Consider the following 19,440-nt stretch of genomic DNA (forward strand, 5'->3'; position numbering starts at 1 on the left):
GGACACGCTTACGCTACGCGCACCGGGGCGCGTCCGCGGGTGCGTATCGTAAGCGCGTCAGGACGTTTTGCGATCGTATGCGATCGCGTGCTTTCGGCTGCGATTACGCTGTGCGTCATATGACGCATCACGCGGTTACGCGAAACGTCACGATGTTGTTTTCGTTCGCGAGAATAGCGCTAACGGGACGCTCCCCGGTACGCGCCCCGGGGCGCGCCATAACATTGCGCTTACCCGTGCGTTCACCGGTACGCGCCCCGGGAGCGCCCCCGGGTTACAAATAAAAAAAATATATATTTTTTTTTTTTACATGTTTATACAATATAAAATTTGTTTTAAAATGTTTCACTTTCTATACCTATTAAGATTTGCTATTAAAAAACCATTGAAATTCACTGAAAAAAACGTAGGTTTCACACCAGTTATAGTTAGGAATTAGCATTTAAAAAACCTATTAAATTCACTGAAAAAACCATAGGTTTTACACCAGTTATAGTTAGCTGGAAATTTTACTCGCATAAAACCATTGAAATTCCCACGTTATAGTTAGTTGGACTCACTATAACTTGCGCGTGCAATGCACTGCTGATGACGTCACATATTACATCACTCATGACATGGTCAGTGACATCACTCATTTCCAGCTAACTATAACTGGTGTAAAACCTATGTTTTTTTCAGTGAATTTAATAGGTTTTTTAAATGCTAATTCCTAACTATAACTGGTGTGAAACCTATGGTTTTTTCAGTGAATATATATATATATATATATATTCAAAGAACTCAGGGGCACATTATCAAGGACGGGCGATACATTATCGCCGCTTTTATCGGCAGGAAACTGCTGATAAAGCGGCGATAATGGGCTTGATAATATGCTTTCTGAATTCCTATCGAAGCCCATGTTAGATGTGTTAGATGCCGATAAAAGCGGCGATAATGTATCGCCCGTCCTTGATAATATGCCCCTCAGTTTCTTTCGTTCTGTATTTCTCCAGAGAAACGAAAGCAGACCCAGGCAGGTAGTTTCCAAAATCTTTATTTAGCGTGCAACATTATCACCGCCATGACGTGTTTCGGGCCCTGTGAGCCCTTGGTCACATAACGTTGTAATGGCAAGCCCCACCCATATAAAGTGCAAATGCAGGTCATCTGACCACCAGGCCTAAGGACATGAACAACAGACTTCCGCATTATTTCAGCATGATGTTTTGAAAGGTTCTATACAGTTTACAGTACTAAAATTTTTTAAAAGAACTCCTCAAAAACCTCCATTTCAACTGGTTCACAAGTTAAGCAGCATAGGTAATGATGTGCAAAATTCTAGCATGTGCCATATTCCGCAAATAATACATAAATAAATAAATACATAAATATATATATATATATATATATATATATATATATATATATATATATATATACAATTACATATACAAATATACAAATCTAAATAATTCTTTAAACTGTGCAAATTTGCTTCTGAATGTGCAGAATAGACTCCAATGGTGCAAAAGATATTGTGTTCCAAGCATCATCGACCTATAGCTGTTTGCTGTATGATCGGGGTATATTTAACCTGTGTCTGGCATTTTAACATCTCTCTCTGAAACTACTGAAAAAGATGTCTTCCTTTACTCATGCCATTTGACTGCCCACAGTATAATATTACCCTTTCTGCTGCCTTTCAAATATAGAATTTATGACCTTATGATTGGAATTGTGGTATAACAATAGAGCCCCAGTTGGCTGGTTATCTTTCCTGAAATTACTGCGTCCCAACTGCCCGTCTAACGTAGTTAAATAATACTGTGCAACCATCAGGATAAAAGGAAAAAACAAGAAATGAACATGTAGGTCACATAGACCAACCCTTGTGTACCAACTCATAAATTAAATTATAAAATATATAGAATTCCTCTTGTATACAGCCGTATACAAATAGATTCATCTTATCAATTTAGGCATGCAACTAGTTACTTCCCATTATCTGCTCCTTTACTGTTAAGTGACATTCCGATGTCCCGGGCCCTAAGAGACATGTGTACATATCCTCACTTGCGTTCAACCCATTTGGTGTCTTGGAGTCCAACTCAAGGATGTACCGTGTCTCTAGCAGTCTTAATTGGGCCTCCCGGTCTCCCCCTTTGCGCATCTGCGGGACCATGTCTATAGCAAAATAGCTCAGACAACCCAGATCATTACCATGGCAGGAATTGATATGCCTTGCCACTGGATATGCCTCATCTCGATTATTGATTGCCCGCATGTGCTGGAGTATGCGTTTGTGGACCTGCAACTTGGTACTACCCACATATTGCAGACCACACACACACTCCAGCACATATACAGCATAATCCGATTTACAAGTTAACTTTTTAGAGATGGGCACTGGCACGTCATTGAAGGGAGTGGTGTAAAACATCCTATTTTTACCCAGTTTGCACGCCTTACACGAGGCACATTTAATAAAACCTTTAGTGGTTTGTAGCCAGGAGCTATTACTGGACACTTCTGGACTGCTCTTCACGAGCATAGAGTGGGCTCGGCTGAATGTAATTGCCGGAGTTTTAGACAGAGTCCCACCAATAATGGAGTCACCCTGAATTATCGACCAGTTTTTACGAATGATGGTGCGTAGTTGTTTATGCTGCCTGCTATATGTAGTAATGAGCCTCGGTTGATCTGAAACCGGTTTATCAGTGATTAATGATGTCCCCGTACCTTCCCTCTGGCTCGGGTGGTGTTGATTTTGATTGGCTTTCGAAATAGCTTTATCTATCACTGCCGCTGAATAACCTCTGGTTAAGAACCTGTCTCTACTCCTCTGTTGGTCCTGCCTGCACTCATTGTCTGTACTGCAAATGTGTCTGATTCTCAGCATCTCCCCATAGGGGATGCTGTGAACCAGATGACCAGGGTGATGGCTAGGGGAATGCAGGACTGTATTCCCTGCTGTGTCTTTGCGATGCAGCCTGGTCTCCATCCTGTTATTCTCAATGTAAGCTTCCACATCAAGGAAGTTTACAGAAACCCTGCTCAGATGACCAGTGAACTTCAGATTTAAATTGTTCACATTCAATGAATTTCTCTGCACTTGATTCTGAACCCTTCCAGATTATAAAGAGGTGGTCAATATACCGGTACCATGCTATGACATTATTAGGCATGGTATCCTCAAATGCGGTTCTGCTCCTCCGACAGCCCCATGTGCAAGCAAGCGCAGCTGGGGGAGAAGCTGGTGCCCATCGCCAGTCCTCTTAATTGCTGGAAAACCTGATTCTGGAAGAGAAAATAGTTGTTATTCAGACAGGTTTGAATCATATCAATGATCATTCTATTGTGATTCAACATGAGAGCAGGTTTGGTCCGCAGGAAATATTCCACTGCTCGTACACCATCCAGATGATTGATGCTGGTGTAGAGTGCAGTCACATCAAGCGTGATCAGCAGGAAGTCCTGCTGCCATACTATCGGTTGGATCTTCTTCAAAAAATCGCCAGTAGGTAGTTATAGTTAGGACCTAGTTTCCATAGGAAATCCTCAACATTCCATTTGGAATAACTTTAGTGCCGGTTGATGAATCTTCGTGAAATTCTCCAAGAAGATGAGGCGCTCCGCTCCGCCCCTATCCTGGAAGTCTCTGGGTGATTTGTTAAGCGGGGACCGAGAAAAAAGGGGGGTCCCAAAACGTGTTGTACCCATGCAATTTTCCATAGGGACCTTTAAGTGAGGCTACAGCCAATGCTATGACATTATTAGACATGGTATCCTCAAATGCGGTTCTGCTCCTCCGACAGCCCCATGTGCAAGTACGCGTAGCTGGGGGAGAAGCAGGCCCCCATCGCAAGTCCTCTTAATTGCTGGAAAACCTGATTCTGGAAGAGAAAATAGTTGTTATTAAGACAGGTTTGAATCATATCAATGATCATTCTATTGTGATTCAACATGAGAGCAGGTTTGGTCCGCAGGAAATATTCCACTGCTCGTACACCATCCAGATGATTGATGCTGGTGTAGAGTGCAGTCACATCAAGCGTGATCAGCAGGAAGTCCTGCTGCCATACTATCGGTTAGATCTTCTTCAAAAAATCACCCGTAGGTAGTTATAGTTAGGACCTAGTTTCCATAGGAAATCCGCAACATTCTATTTGGAATAACTTTAGTGCCGCTTGATGAATCTTCGTGAAATTCTCCAAGAAGATGGGGCGCTCTGCTCCACCCCTATCCTGGAAGTCATGGGGTGATTTGTGAAGCGGGGGCCAAGACAAAAGGGGGGTACCAAAACGTGTTGTCCCCACGCAATTTTCCATAGGAACCTTTAAGTGAGGCTACAGCCCGAACTGCTGAACGGAATTATACCAAATTTGGCAAAAAGGTAGATTTTGGTTCGCAGATTACGCTTTTTGTTAAATGGTGTAAATCCGTGCAGTAGTTCATGAGAAAATCAAAAGTAAAATCATAGATATATCTATAGACGAAGTACCGTACGCATACGGTACGCATTAGGAGCATGAGCTGCATGCCAATTGGCTGTCAACTGTCTGTCAACAATCCAAACCAGGAAGTGTTGGCAGCCATCTTGTGTCTCGGTAGAACCGAGGTACAAGAAAACTGAAAAACAAGTGCGCAAAAGACACAAAGGGGGCAGGGTAGAAACCCCATGACACCCTAGGCCTGCTCAGGGGGTCCCACAAGGACCCCCAAGGCCCCAAAAATTATTTTTAAAAAATATTTTTAAAAATCATGCGATTCGCGTATGGTACACGTATGGTACGCGTACCGCATGAAAAAGAAAAAAAAACAAAGCCCGCTTTATTGTTAATTAGCCCCTGGTGGGCGAAGTCCCGGGGGCAAGCCCCCCAGCTCCGGGGACCGCCACCCCTTGGGCTTTTTTTAGAAAAATAATGGGGGGCCCAGAAAGGCCCCCAGCCCCGGGGACCGCCACCCCCCAGGGCTTTCACATTATGTATGTGGCAGGGCTCACAGCCCCCCCACAGCCCCGGAGACCGCCACCCCCCAGGGCTTCTTTTTTTTAAATTAAAAAAAAAGTTGTCCGGCGGTCAAGCCCCCCACATGCCCCGGGGACCACCACCTCCCCGGGGTACTAAATTTTTTAATTGGGGGGTCCATACTGACCCCCCAGCCCCGGTGACCACCAGCCTCCGGGGCTTTAACTTTTTTGGAGGGGGCCGTGTGCCCCCCCTCCTGGAGCCTTTTGGTGGCCCTGGGGACTGCCACCCTCAGGGCCTGCTCCTACAGTGTCCGGGGATGCCTACCCCCGGGACGCTGTTGTATGCTATGGTAGGGCTGGAGCCTCGTGGCTCCCGCCCTACCATAGCAAATTGCTTGGTTTTTGCTCTTCCAAAAACCAAAGCCGATTGCTTTTCTACATGGGGAGCAGCATGTTGGCTGCCTCCCCATGCAGAAAAGCAATGCCGGCTCCCAAAGGACGCGGGGCGCCAGCAGAGACCATAGGGGGATTGGGGACCTCCCCACGGTCCCCAGTGGAGAAGGCCAGCCCCAAGGGATGGGGACCTGGTGCAAGAAGTGGCCCGGGAGGGGGCCACTCGGCCTCCCTTCTCAAATAATAATTATTTTTTTTTTTTATTAAAAAAAAGGAGGTAGACTGGCCCCGGGGGATGGGGTCCCTCGGGCCAGAAGTGGCTCAGGTGGGAGGCCACGCGGCCCCTCTCCCCCAAATGTTTTTTTTAAATGAGGCAGAGCCCCGGGGGATGGGGTGAGCCCCGGGGGATGGAGTACCCGGGGCTAAAAGAAGTCATAGGAGGGGGGCCACGCAGCCCCCCTCCCCATATTTGTTTAACTTCTGATGTGTACACGTTAGGTACACGTACCGTACGACGTATGATGCCTGTTTCCTAACGCGTCCTGTACGCATACCTAAGCAAAAAAAAGAAAAATATTTTTCAGATATTTATCAAGTTTATGTGTTAAGATGTTGGGTGGCTCTAAAAAGAGCCCTTGTGTTTATTGAGAGAATTTAGTACCTACACGTAATTACCGATGCAGAGTCTTAAGTTCATGAGGAAGACTCTGTTCCCTTCATCTGTAAAATGTACACCATCTCTCCTATAGATGGCATGCATATTGAAACGCAGCTAGTTGTTGTAAATGGACCCCATTCTATAGTCTCAGAGAAAAGCAGAAACTGATTTATTCTCATGTTTCCTAGAATTCTCAATCTGTGGACAAAATTGATTGGACCAGTTCCATTTCTGTCTTTGGCATGTGTTAGAATACACAAAGGCAGTTTGGGGGGAAGTGACATCAGTTCTGTAAAGGTGTCCTTCATAAACATTTCCAGGCCTACCCCAGTCAAAGTGCCTAGGTCATTGCCACCACAGTGCACAATTATGAGGTCAGGATGTTGAAGATGTAAAAAGGATTTCACCAATTGCATCAATTGGTGCCACTTTAACCCTCTTTGTCCAATCCATTTAATGTCTACGTTTGGTAAACCTAGGTCTTTGTGAATTCCTTTGCATTCTGCGTACCTTTAGCTCCAGAAAATATAGCTGTGTCCCACAATCCACAGTATAAGCATATGTCTGGATGCACTCAGATGGTCTCTGCAAATAAAATGGCAGTTTGAAGAGTAAGATTTTTCTAAAATGGTGGATAAGATGCAGTTTTGAGAAAAGAAAATAAATAATTGGTTGTTTGAAAACATTCTACACAGAAAACTAGGGTGCAATATTCCGTTTTTTAAAAGCCTGATATTTATTGGTTAACAAAAACTGATAGAAAAGAACGTTACTTAAGGTAAGCTGGTATATTGAAAAGTCAAGCACACTTGTTGTTTTGATTTGCAACATTGTTTGATGAACTTTTGGCCTGTGTGGTCAGTTAAGTGGTCCCTGAAGTGTTTCTATGGTAACAGGCAGAAGGCAGAATGGGGGTAGGGTTGAAAGTTGTGTCAGTTGGAAAGGGTTCAAATGTTCAAGCAATAGAAATATGTGTTTCCTCTTGATTTAATGTGGGTATAAACATGATTTGTTATTTATATGTATATGTGTGTAGATTGAGAGGAAAACTTTGTTATTTGCCATAGGACTTCCTGACCCCCTAGGCATGCTCTGGGGGTCCCATAAGGACCGCCAAGGCAATTTTTTGTTTTTTTTAAATTTCGTGATGCGCGGCCCGTGCGCGTATCAAGTGAATAAAAAAAAAACCTGAAGGTCACTTTTGTGGTAATTAGCCCCCGGGGGGCCAAGTCCAGAGGGGCCCCCCAGCCCCGGGACCGCCACCCCCTGGGGCTTTTTTTAAATAATAATGGGGGCCCAGAGGGGGCCCCCAGCCCCGGGGACCACCACCCCCAGGGCTTTCATATTATGTATGTGGGGTGGCTCACGGCCTCCCTGCAGCCCCGGGGACCACCACCCCCCCAGGGCTTCTTTCTTTTAAATAAAAAAAATTGTGTGGGGGGGTCAAGCCCCGCAACACCCCCCGGGGACCGCCACCTCCCCAGAGTACTACATTTTTTAAATGGGAGTCCGTGACGGACCCCCCAGTCCCGGGGACCACCACCCCCTAGGGGGTTTTAAATTTTGGGAGGGGGGCCGCGTGGCCCACCTGCTGGAGCCCTAAAGGGGCCCTGGGGTCCGCCACCCCCCAGCGCCGGCTCATGCAGGATTTAATCTTCTCTAATTGCCCCAAAATACGATGTCGACCCTCGACCCGAGTAAGTTGGTCAGACCATTTTATGGTTGAATGTTTCCTTTTTGGCCTGGATAATCCTACCAAACGGCCTTTCCTTCCCTCCCGGTGGCGCAGACAATGGCACAGGGTGACATTGGATGAACTATAGAAAGTATGGAGAGAACCTCCCATTTTAGCTGCAGACAATGTGGAGTCCACCCTATCCGGTGTCACATGACATCCTTCTCGGTCGTCTGCAGAAGGTAAGGATAGGAGGTTTGGCTCTGTCCTGGCTTGAGAGTTTTCTCTCAGGCTGCTCACAAAGTGTCAGTTTTGGCTCCTATCGTTCTATATCTAGGGAGCTCACTAAGGGGGTCCCACAAGGCTCATGCCTAAGCCCCACACTATTTAATGTGTATGTGGCCCCCCTAGCTGACATTGTGAGAGCACGTGGATTTATTCCAGTGTCGTACGCCGACGACACTCAGCTTCTGTTTCCATTCCAGGCCCTTACTCCCGCGATCAAACACTCCTTGCCGAAGGTATGAGAGTGGTGTCCGACTGAATGGCCTCCAACTGCCTACAATGTAATGTGGGCAAGACTGAGGTCATGCTTTTTGGGGAGGCTCCCCTCCTATGGTCACCGGATTGGTGGCCACTGGACCTAGGACCTGTCCCCTGTCCCAAACAGACAGTGAAGAACCTGAGCGTGCGACTGGACCAGGGATTATTGCTAAAAGAATATGCGAACCTGGTGACTGGATCCTGCTTTCAGATAATTGGACTTCTGAGACGCGTGTTTCCGTTTCTGTCGGACGTCTTCAGAAAGACCCTTGTCCAGGCCCTTGTAGTCAGCCGGCTGGATTATTGCAACGGCTTTTTTCTATCTGCCAATAAAGATGTGCTTAGCAGACTGCAAGTGGCTAAAAACACCGCTGCAAGATTGGTCCTAAATGTCCCGCCCAGAACACCTTCTCGCCCCCTTCTGGAAAAACTCCACTGGCTGCCCATTCGCTAATGGGTTAAGTTCAAAATCTGTTGCGTTATACATAAAAGCCTTTGTGGCTCAGGCCCTCGATTCCTGGCTGGAAAACTCAAGATGTATAACCCCAAAGGCCTCCTGCGCTCCAGCAACCAATTACTGGTAAAAGTTCCGCCAATTAGAAGGGCAAGGCAAGGTGGTCGAGCACTCTCGTACATGGGCCCCACCCTCTGGAACAAACTTCCCCTCAGCCTGAGACAAAACTCCAACTACCTTATCTTTAGGAAAACACTAAAGACACACCTGTTTTTGACAGCATAATCTCTGGCACATCTCTAAAAGCTCTGTTTCATGCACATATGGCGAACCAAGCGCGGAGATACCCCTATGGGGGTCGAGTCCAGCGCTATACAAGCGTATAAATAAATAAATAAATAAGTGTGTAGAATCACATTCTGAGTTTGTCTGCATTTGGATAACCATTGTGATAAAAGCATTTGGTAAGTTAATGTGTTTGGTGAGTCAGATTAGTGCAGTAAAGTGCAGTACTAAAAAATGGAGAATGTGTGCAGTTACTTTTTCAGTTCTAGAGTAGTTAATAGTGTTGTTTGTTTAGAATTAGGCTTGTGTTTCAAATCTACAATTTTTCAGGCAGTATACATACACTGCTGCAAACTCTCTGTGGCATATTTAAAAGCCTCTAGCGCCTCTGTGTGTGTCACTTTTTTGATGTCATGTTGCCGCCAATAACGCATCAGATTGCTTATGTATTTGCAAAATGAGTCAGGATTGTATAGTAAAATGCAGCAGTAATATATATTGAATGTGTTTAGTCACCTTACAGTTTCTAGACTAGTAAATGTTTTTTGGTAAAATGCAAGGTCTAATATTTTTTGTCTAGAATCACACTATGCATCTGTGTGCTTTTAGGAATTATTCTGAGAGAAGTTTTTTGTACATTTTGTGTTTGCAGACATAAAAGTGCTTAAAACCCTATCCTTTTATCAAGTTTTGATCAAATTTGAAAACAGTTATTGCTTTTGTATTTGCAAAAGGAGTCATGGTTGTAGAGTAAAATGCAGTATTTATATTTCTGGAATGTGTGCAGTTATAGTAGCCTTTTAAGAGTAATTAACACTGTTTCTTGTCTAGAATCAGACTTGTGTTTCAAATCTACAATTTACCAGTCAGTATGCATATACTGCTGCATACACTGTGGGGCAGATTTACAAGCCCCTTGTGCTTCTTTGTTGTTCTATTTGTGTCGCATTTTTGATGTAATGTTGGTGCCAATAATGCAGCAGATTGCTTATGTATTTGCAAAATGAGTCAGGATTCTTTAGTAAAATGCAGCAGTCATATATATATAGAATATGTTTAGTCACTAACCATTTCTAGGCTAGTAAATGTGTTTTTGTAAAATGCAAGGTTTAATATTTTTGTCTAGAAGCACATTGTGAGTCTGTGTGCATTTAGGAATCATTCTGAGAGAAGCATTTTTGCAATATGCAAGTAGTAGTGTAACCAAATTCACACTTGTGTTTCAGGCCTACATTTTCCCAGTCAGTATCTATACAGTCCATTTCTAAGAAATACTGGTATTTGTCTAGAATCACAGTGTGAGTTAGTGTCTATTTGAGAAACTTGAGAGAGAATGATTTGGTGTGTTGATGTGTTTGCAGATATATAAGTACATGTACTATTGCAGTGAGCCAGCTTTTAGAGCATGCAGTGTTTGAAACTCTTATGCACTATGCAAGTAGTAGTGTAACCATCTTCACATTTGTGTTTCAGGCCTACATTTCCCCAGTCAGTATCTATACACTCCATTTATAAGAAATACTGTTATTTGTCTAGAATCACACTATGAATCAGTGTCTATTTGGGAAAATTGAGAGAGAATGATTTGGTTTGTTGCTGTGTTTGCAGACATATAAGTACATGTACTCTTGCAGTGAGCCAGGCTTTGGGGCAGGCAGTGCTTTAAACTTTTATGTACTATGCAAGTAGTAGTGTAATCACCATTACACTTGTGTGTTGGGCCTACATTTCCCCAGTCAGTATCGATACACTCCATTTACAAAAAATACTGTTATTTGTCTAGAATCACACTGTGAGTCAGTTTTGTTGACCCATTTAGCGATATGTCCTTATCCATTCACTGCAGTAAAACTCAAGCACTTATAAATTCAGTTAGGCACTGTCCTTGCAGAACTGTAATCATTCAGTCAGTACCCAAGTACTCACGCAGCGAAGTAGGCCTTAGGGCACAAAGTGCTTCAAAGAGCTATGCAGTATGCTTGTAGTTTTCTATCTACCTGCACACTTGTCTTTTATATCTTCAATTCCCGAGTCTATATCTTTCCACTTCCACCAAGCAGTCTGCCACTGGTGTTGTACTGTTGTAGTGAGTCATTCAGCGGTTTGTTCTTCTCCATTCACTGAACTAAAACTTAAGCACTTATAAATTCAGTTAGGCACTGTCCTTTCAGAACTGTAATCATTCAGTCTGTACCCAAGTACTCATGCAGCGAAGTAGGCCTTAGGGCATGAAGTGCTTTAAACTGCTATGCAGTATGCTTGTAGTCTTCTATCTACCTGCACACTTGTCTTTTATGCCTTGAATTCCCTTGTCTATAGCCTTACACTTCCATCAAGCAGTCTGTCACTGCTGTGGCACTGTCGTAGTGACCCATTCAGCAGTTTGTTCTAATTCATTCATTGCACTAAAACTCAAGCACTTATAAATTCAGTCAAGCACTGTCCTTACAGAACTGTAATCATTCAGTCAGTACCCAAGTACTCATGCAGCGAAGTAGGCCTTAGGGCATGAAGTGCTTTAAACTGCTATGCAGTATGCTTGTAGTCTTCCATCTACCTGCACACTTGTCTTTTATACCTTCAATTCCCGAGTATATATCTTACACTCCCACCAAGCAGTCTGTCACTGCTGTTTCAGTATTGTAGTGAGCCATTCAGCAGTATGTGCTTATCCATTCACTGTGCTAAAACTGAAGCAGTTATAAATTCAGTCATGTACTCTCCTTGCAGAACTGTAATCATTCGGTCAGTACCCAAGTACTGATGCAGGAAAGTACGCCTTAGGACATGAACTGCTTCAAACCTCTATGCACTATGCATGTAGTCCTGTATCCACCTGCTCACTTGTGTTTCACACCTTCCATTCCCCAGTCTGTATCCTTACACTTTCACCAAGCACTTTGTCACTGCTGTTGCACTGTTGTAGTGACTCATTCTTCAGTGTGTAGTAATCCATTCACTGCATTAAAACACTAAGGGGCAGATTTACAATAACTGGCGCATCCCCAGGGATATGCCATTTATTGTGCGCCATGCCCCTGCCACCACGGATGCGCCGCATTTACAATGCTGCGCACCATGGGGCAAAAACGGCACAGATGCGTGATGCATCTGTGCCATAAAGGCGGCGCATCGCTGGAGTTGCATCGCAAGCGCAACGCAGCTCCAGCAATGCTCTGGGGGCCCTATGCTCACAATGCTGTGTTAATCCTTACGCCTGCTTCAAGCAGGTGCAGGGTTTGACGCAGCATGGACCCAAAAGTGACTGAGTGAAATCTTGTAGATTTCACTTAGCCACTGTTAGGAGGCGTTCCTGCGCCAGAATGCCCCCCCCCCCGCACATGAACGCCTCCTTCTGGTGCAGGGCTTTACAACGTGATGCATCATGCGTCACGTTGTAAATAACCTGCACCAGCGGCATAAAAGAGGCGCAAGGGGATTGTAAATCTGCCCCTAACACTTGCAAATTCACCCAGGCAGTTTCACCAGCAGTGCAAAGGGAAGCATAGACTTGTAACATATTTGTGTACATATGTTACATTCAAATGCTTCAGAAGTACTATAGTATACTGCAAGTAAACACCTTATAAACTTATGCTGTAGCACTTCCTTATAGTTCTGCACTTTCACATTCATCATACACTACTAATGTATTCTTTCATTCATTTATGCACTACACATTCATTCAAAAAACTTTTACACACCATTATACTAATGTAGCTCTTTTTTTGACCAGTGAAGTTAGTTCTTAAAAGAACTTTTTTTGTCTTTTTTTTTGTTTTTGAATTTTTTTTGTATTTTTGTAACAGTTTAATTTTTGGTTTTTTTTTTTTTAAAAGGAAAAAAAGAAACCGTGCAAACAAAAAAGCCTTCAACGGGAACAAATAATAAAATACAAAAATAACGGCGGGAGCAACGGTGCTCCTGTTTGCGCCTGCAAATCAAATCAATTGATTGTTCCCCATAGCACAATGTCTAATTACAAAATTTAGAAAGCTGTTGAAGCGCTGGCTACAGCTGGTGGAGGGTCGTCCCGCAGCCTGTCACATGAAGCTCTTGCATAATTGCGAGGATGAAGAGTCTTCACACGTCGAACCATGCTGGGAGTTCCAAATGAATATTTTTTGTTCGGATCTCCTCTAGAAAGTGTGATCCCACACACCTTGCAGGTGACCTTGGCAGCATTTGCCTTCTTTTCTCCATCTTGAAATGTAAAAAATTTCCAGATCAAAGCTTCCTTCCTTTTTGGCTGTGCATCCTCAGGATGAAATTCCTCTTCTGAAGAGTGTTCAGAAGTATCTTCGTCCTGGTGTGCAGCCATATTAAAGCTTGTCTTCTAAAACACAGGAGCTTCAGAAAAGAGATGGTTCTTCAGTGAAAGTCAAAGAAGAATGATTAAAATGGGTGGTGTCTTTCAACAGTTGGAATAGGTAGTATTATGAACCAATCAAATCTCTTGTTTTGAAGTCACATGGCGTGCGCGTACGGTACGCTTACGATGCGTGTACGTACGACGTACCCCCGCGATTTGCGTAATTGCTTTTAAAAGTAATATACGCTCATTAAAAGTAAATAAAAACTATTTTCATGATTATCTCAGATAATGTCTTGCCAATATATTTACATTAAATACATAGATATATATTTTTAAACATTAAGAAACTTTAGTGGAGTACGCGTACGGTGCGCCGTACAAACGTACATGACGTCACGCGGAAGCGCCGATGCGACGCGGAACGTCAACTTATTTGGAACATCTGCACGGGTCGGTGTACAGTACGATTACAGATACAAAGGATGGTGTGAGCACCGTACGCGTACCGTACATTTACCACAAAAAAATGCAAAAAGAAAAATATATACAACTAACTATAACAGAGGAATTTCAATGGTTTTGTATGGGTGAAATGTCCAGCTAACTATAACATGTGTGAAACCTATGGTTTTTTCAGTGAATTTCTAAAGTTTTTTAAATGCTAATTCCTAACTATAACATATGTGAAACCTATGGTTTTTTCAGTGAAAAAAAAAATATATATATATATATATTACCTACTGGCGGTCACCAGTAGGTAGTTATAGTTAGGGCCTAGTTTCCATAGGAAATCTGCAACATTCTATTGGGAATAACTTTGGCGCCGGTTGATGAATCTTCATGAATTTCTCAAAGAAGATGGCCCGCTCCGCTCCGCTCCTTCCTTGAAAGTTTTGGGGGGATTTGTCAAGTGGGGGCTGAGAAAAAAGGGGGGTCCCAAAATGTGTTTTCCCCATGTTATTTTCCATAGGACGATTAGACACCGCTACAGCCCGAACGGCTGAACGGAATTACACCAAACTTGGCAAAATGGTAGGGACTGGTACGTAGTACGGTCTTTTGTTTAAATGGTGTAAATTCTTCAAGTAGTTTTTGGGAAAATTGTATTTGAAAAAATGTATATATCTATAGGCGCCTTCCCGTGCGCGAGCGGAATTTTGATTTGCTGTTGGATGTCTGTCAACATTCGAATCAGTAGAAATCAGGAAGTGTTGGCCGCTATCTTGTTTTCGAGGCAGAAGGGAGCCTAAAAAAAAGTGGGAAACATGAAAAGGGGCCAGGGTGGAGTCTCCCTGACCCCCTAGGCCTTTTCAGGGGGTCCCTAAAGGACCTCGAAGTGCGCAAAAAACATTTCTTATTTTTCAAAAAAATCGTGGAGTGCGCGCACCCCATAGCCGCCATTTTGTGTAGTTTTAAAACAGAGTGAGAAATAAAAGTGGAGAACGTGAAAAGGGGGCAGGGTAGAGTCTCCCTGACTCCCTAAGCCTACTGAGGGGGTCCCTGAAGGGCCCCGAAGGACAAAAAAAACATAAATATTTTTTTTTAAATCACGAGGTGGCGCACCGTGCACGCACAGTGCATGCACGTCAGAAAGAAAACTGTAAAAAAATACAGTTAAATAATAAGTTAGAGTGTTTAGATGTTGGTTGGCTCTAAAAAGAGCCGTTGTGTTCATTGGTTGTTTTTTGTACCTATAGGTAAGTACCGATGCAGAGTCTAAAGTTTAAAAGGAAGACTCTATTCCCCTCATCTGTAAAATGTACACCATCTCTCCTATAGATGCCTTGCATGTTGTAAGGCAAGTTGTTGTGGTATATAGAACCCATACCATAGTCTCTGAGGAAAGCAGAAACAGACTTATTCACATGTTTCCTTGCTTTCTCAATCTGTGGACAAAATTGGTTGGACCAGTTCCATTTTTGCCTTTGGCATATATTAGAATATACCAAGGCAGTTTTTGGAAAAAGTGACATCAATTGCCCAAAGGTGTCCTTTAAAAGCATTTCCAGACCTACCCCAGTCAAAGTGCCCAGGTCATTGCCACCACATTGCACAATTATGAGGTCAGGGTGTGGTAGATGCATAAAGGATTTTACCAATGGCATCAATTGGTGACATCTCAATCCTCTCTGGCTAATCCACATAATATCCACATTTGGTAAATCAAGTTTGTGAAAGCATCTATTTGCTACATACCTTTCACTCCAGAAAATATAGCTATGTCCTACTATCCAGACTTTCAGCAGCATGAAGGCAGATGTGGTTCTACTCAGATGGGCTGTGGAAATGAAATGGCAGTTTGAAAGTAGGAGTTTAGAAAAAAAAGTGTTCGAGATTCAGTGCACTTGAAAAAGAAGAAATGATTGGTGGTTTCTGATCATTTAAGATTGAAAACTAGGGTGCATCCTACAGTTTTTTTAAAGTAATAATACTATTGGTTTAGAAAAAGTCATTGAAAAGAACATTGCACAGGATAAGCTGGAATATTGAGAAGTCAAACGCACTTGCTGGTTTGGTTTGCAACATTTAGAGATGAACTTTTAACCTTTTGAGTTCAGATAGGTGTTCTATGGAGAGTTGCGATGCTAACAGGCAGAGAGAGCAGTGGGTGAAGGTTGAACATTATGTGAGTTTGAAAGTGTTGAAATGTACAACCAATTAAAATGTTAGTTTGGTTTTGAATTTGTGTGGGAAGAAATTTCATTGGGTATGTACAGAGATATGTGTGTTTAATGAGAGGGAATCAGGGCCATTTGTGGTTGCAGTGTCTGAGGTACATCACAGAGATTCTGCTGAAGAAAATCTGGTGTGTTTTTGGCACTGTTCTCAATCTTCAAAAGCATTTTTAAAGGTGAGTTATTAATTTGTGAGGGAATATATGTTGTGTATTTTAAGTTAATAATAAAAATGAGTTGCAATGTGGAAGTTACTCACTCTCCCTCTCTTTCAGTGTCTCTCACTGTCTTCCTTTCTGTCCAACAGTGTTCTTTTCCTTCTCCTGTTTCTCTATAAATCCTTGTGTTTTACTTACACCTTTTGCCTTTTTCTTAATATGTTTTTTTTCTCTCACTCTCCTTTCCTTACCCTTTTTTTCTTCACTGTCATTATCCCTTTCCTTTACTCCTGTTTTTGTATTTCTCTCTGATCATCTGAATTAATTCCTTTTGTTTATTTTTTCGCTCTTATTGTCTCTCTATTGTGCCTGTGCTGGCTCTGCCCCTGGAAGCTTCTGGACACTTCTACACTCTCCAGAGGTGCCTCGGGTGAGGCAGGCATACTTTACATTTTGACCACCCAATGACTATGCCATGTCGCTAGAAGAGGGGCGGATAAACAAACATACCGCATCGTTAAAACCTCTGGCGTCTATGAGGGTTGTCAAAGTGAACCAATGGGTTTTGTAGATACAAGTGTCCTTTTCTACCTGATTATTATAATATTGTCCTTGGGGAACTGAATGGGACAAGTATTCCTCATCCCTCTCTCTTGATGAACGTCTTCTCACAGTCTACCTCCCTCTGGTTATACTGTGTTCTTTCATGAAAATATTGTGTCTTATGTTTGGATGTAATGCTGGCAAAAAGTAATGCTGCAAATTGGAAATGTATTTTGAAAAGGACACAGGTTTCTGCATTGTATTGTAGTGGTGAAATAGATAGGCTGTGTTTTGTCTCCTAAACTTTTTTGCGTGGTAAATGTATTTTGGTAAAAAGTTTGGTTTTAAACTTTGTGTCCAGGATCACACAGAGTGTCTATGTAATTTAAAGAATTATATTTGCACCATTCACTATAATCTCCCCTGTCTCTTCTCACAGTCTACCTCTTTCGGGTTATACTGTTTTATTTAATGAAAATATTTTGTCTTTTGTTTGGTTGTAATGCTGGCAAAAAGTAATGCTGCAAATTAGAAATGTGTTTTCAAAATGACTCAGGTTTCTGCACTGTATTGTACTGCTGAAATAGATAGGCTGTGTTCTGTCTCCTAAACTTTTTCGTGTGGTAAATGTGTTTTGGTAAAAAGTTTGGTTTTAAACTTTTTGTCCAGGATCACACAGAGTGTCTGTGTAAATTAAATAATTATATTTGCACCTTTTACTATAATCTCCCCTGTCTCTTCTCACAGTCTCTCTCTGGTTATACTGTTCTCTTTCATAAACATATTGGGTCTTATGTTTGGATGTAATGCTGGCAGAAAGTAATGCTGCAAATTGGAAATGTATTTTGAAAATGACTCAGGTTTCTGCACTGTATTGTACTGCTGAAATAGTTAGGTTGTGTTCTGTGTCTTAAACTCTTTCGTGTGGTAAATGTGTTTTGGAAAATAGTTTGGTTTTAAACTTTTTGTCCTGGATTACACTGAGTGTCTGTGTAAAGCAGACACAGAGATGGTACACACAGAAGAGAGATGGTGCAGGCAGAGACACAGATAGTGGAAGTAGACACAGAGATGGTACACACAGAGGATAGATGGTGCAGGCAGAGACTCAGATAGTGCAAGCACACACAGACATGGTACACACTGAGGATAGAAGATGGAGGGCTGTAGGCATAGGGACAGATAGTGGAAGCAGATACAGACATGGTACACACAGAGGGTAGATAGTGTAGGGTTGCAGGAGGAGGGACAGATGCTGCAGTCACAGAAAAGATGGTGCAGAGAGAGGGTGAGCTGGTTCAAGCAGAGAGTCAGATAGTGCAAGCAGACACAGACATGGTACTCACTGAGGATAGAAGATGGAGGGCTGTAGGTATAGGGACAGATAGTGCAAGCAGATACAGACATGGTACACACAGAGGGTAAATGGTGTAGGGCTGCAGGCAGCGGGACAGATGGTGTAATCACAGAAAAGATGGTGCAGAGAGAGGGTGTGATGGTTCAAGCAGAGAGTCAGATAGTGCAAACAGACACAGACATGGTACACACAGAGGATAGATGGTGGAGTGCTGTAGGCAGAGGGTCAGATAGTGCAAGCAGACACAGACATGGTACACACAGAGCATTAATGGTGTAGGGCTGCAGGCAGAGGGACAGATGGTGAGGTCACAGAAAAGATGGTGCAGAGAGAGGGTGAGATGGTTCAAACAGAGACTCAGATAGTGTAAGCAGACACAGACATGATACACACTGAGGATAGAAGATGGAGGGCTGTAGGCAAAGGGACAGATAGTGCAAGCAGATACAGACATGGTACACACAGAGGATAGGTTGTGTAGGGCTGCAGGCAGAGGGACAGATGGTGCAGTCAAAGAAAAGATGGTGCAGAGAGGGTGAAATGGTTCAAGCAGAGACTCAGATAGTGCAAGCAGACAGAAACATGGTATACACAGAGAATAGATGGTATAGGATTGTAGGCAGAGGGACAGATAGTGGAAGCAGACACAGAGATGGTACACAGAGAGGATGGATAGGGCTGTAGGTATAGGGACAGATAGTGCAAGCAGATACAGACATGGTACACACAGAGGGTAAATGGTGTAGGGCTGCAGGCAGCGGGACAGATGGTGTAGTCACAGAAAAGATGGTGCAGAGAGAGGGTGTGATGGTTCAAGCAGAGAGTCAGATAGTGCAAGCAGACACAGACATGGTACACACAGAGCATTAATGGTGTAGGGCTGCAGGCAGAGGGACAGATGGTGAGGTCACAGAAAAGATGGTGCAGAGAGAGGGTGAGATGGTTCAAGCAGAGACTCAGATAGTGTAAGCAGACACAGACATGATACACACCGAGGATAGAAGATGGAGGGCTGTAGGCAAAGGGACAGATAGTGCACGCAGATACAGACATGGTACACACAGAGGATAAATGGTGTAGGGCTGCAGGCAGCGGGACAGATGGTGTAGTCACAGAAAAGATGGTGCAGAGAGAGGGTGAGATGGTTCAAGCAGAGACTCAGATAGTGTAAGCAGACACAGACATGATACACACTGAGGATAGAAGATGGAGGGCTGTAGGCAAAGGGACAGATAGTGCAAGCAGATACAGACATGGTACACACAGAGGATAGGTTGTGTAGGGCTGCAGGCAGAGGGACAGATGGTGCAGTCAAAGAAAAGATGGTGCAGAGAGGGTGAGATGGTTCAAGCAGAGACTCAGATAGTGCAAGCAGACAGACACATGGTATACACAGAGAATAGATGGTATAGGATTGTAGGCAGAGGGAC

The sequence above is a fragment of the Lissotriton helveticus genome, chromosome 1_1, assembly GCF_964261635.1.
Source record: "Lissotriton helveticus chromosome 1_1, aLisHel1.1, whole genome shotgun sequence".
NCBI lineage: Eukaryota > Metazoa > Chordata > Amphibia > Caudata > Salamandridae > Lissotriton > Lissotriton helveticus.